The following is a 1,018-nucleotide window of genomic DNA, read 5'->3' on the forward strand; positions in this document are numbered from 1 at the left end:
AAGTAAAGCTGCCCTTCGTAAACAGGGCGGTTTCATGAGGTGATTTGAGGGTGAGGTTCTGACACTGCACGTAGTTATGGGGTTGATAAAATTTGGGTTTGAATATGGGGTTGATGATTTGCTGAGCAACAGAGGAGGAAGAACCATTGATGCGTAGATATTCAGGAAATGTTACATGCAATATCGTCATATATATGTATATGCAAAATTCAGCCGTAAGAGAAATTTTTATATATGTGTATGGCTATGTACGATATGTATATCCTATCCTTCAATGGGCCCTCAAAAAAAAACAATCGTATTCTCAATTTAAGAAACCTCTTTAAGAATACATAAACTTGACGAAAAAAAAATCGGTGTCCTGCTTTTAGCATGTACGGAAACCTCTTTTTAAATCCGGAAAAAACCCTGATTTCCGCGACTGGCCAGAGTCAAGCTTATCAATTAGAAAAAAAAAATTCATTCACTCATCAAAATTGGTTCAAGATAAATTATTTCGTCCACTTTACCCTCAGTCCCACATAGAAAATTAAAAGTATGTTCAGAGAAACTACTTGGGATATTTTAATTAAAGATTTCCCAATTAAGGGAAAAATCGGTGGCATTAGATGGTATTTATCTTTAACAGTTCCTAATATATACTTTCTGCGGTAGTGTAAATAGTAATTAACACAAAACGTTAATGGTAGTAATATTATACAGGAAACTATGCTGTATAAATTAACTGTGTCATTCTGTTCTATTTAGGGTTTATACAGGGGGCACGTGTATTTTTTAAAGAAAATATGTCGTTCATAATTACCTCGATATTGATTTAATACTTAACGATTATTGAAGTACTTCGTCGTAGGGAAAAAGTAATTGCATTACCCTGAAAAGATATCTCTCAATCACAGCAGACAAGCTTGTAGAGTAATCGGTTTTCTAAAACTGAACTCCAGTGAAGGTTAAAAGCAATAAATCTATATTGTGTTTTACTTGTTTTAGTTTATATTACTTATGTCACACACGTTCTCAC

Source organism: Penaeus monodon, chromosome 28 (assembly GCF_015228065.2).
Source record: "Penaeus monodon isolate SGIC_2016 chromosome 28, NSTDA_Pmon_1, whole genome shotgun sequence".
In the NCBI taxonomy this organism is placed as follows: Eukaryota; Metazoa; Arthropoda; class Malacostraca; order Decapoda; family Penaeidae; genus Penaeus; species Penaeus monodon.